Here is a 650-nt window from a genome sequence, read left to right on the forward strand (position 1 = left end):
AAAGCTGCTAAGAAGAGAGGGAGTTAGCGCTCCCAAATTGCTCTCGAGAAGGGAGCCGGGTGCCTTTTGCCGTGGGTACCCGTTCAAACCTTTCTTTGCATCTCTTAGGGGACAGGGAAGCCCATCGTCAGGAAAAAACCCAGAGGTACTGCGGGGAGAGGGGGGGTGTCCCTCTCTCCCTTCCCGGGATGTTTACGGCATTTTGGTCAGGCGCCCCTGGAAAATGGTTTTGACTCATTCACCTCCTGAGCCGTTGCTCAGGCGAGCTGTGCCAGGGGCTGCGAGCTCGCCAGGCACCCGACGGACCTTTGCAAGCGACCAAACTGCTGGAAACAGCGAGGGCACCGGGCTTTGGAAAGGGAGAAAGTGTGAAGCCTGCCACAATGAGATCTTTGAGGACTGGAAGTTTAAGGAGGGTTATAAAACAATAAAACAGCCCTGGTGTGAAGGGAGCAGGGTGTGAGTTAGCAAATGAGAATTTCAAGGAGCCCGAGCACAGGAAGTCAAATGTCCCTGGCAGTCGCACAGCATAAAGGAGCCCGGGCATCAGCTCCCAATCTATCACGGCTAAGATGAGGAAGTCGGAGCGGCCAGCAGCTCCTGGTGCCTCCAAGGAGGGACTTGTCCCTTCCCCAGAGGGCGGGGAGCCG

Source organism: Pygoscelis adeliae, unplaced genomic scaffold (assembly GCF_000699105.1).
Source record: "Pygoscelis adeliae isolate BGI_AS28 unplaced genomic scaffold, ASM69910v1 Scaffold160, whole genome shotgun sequence".
NCBI classification, from domain to species: Eukaryota; Metazoa; Chordata; class Aves; order Sphenisciformes; family Spheniscidae; genus Pygoscelis; species Pygoscelis adeliae.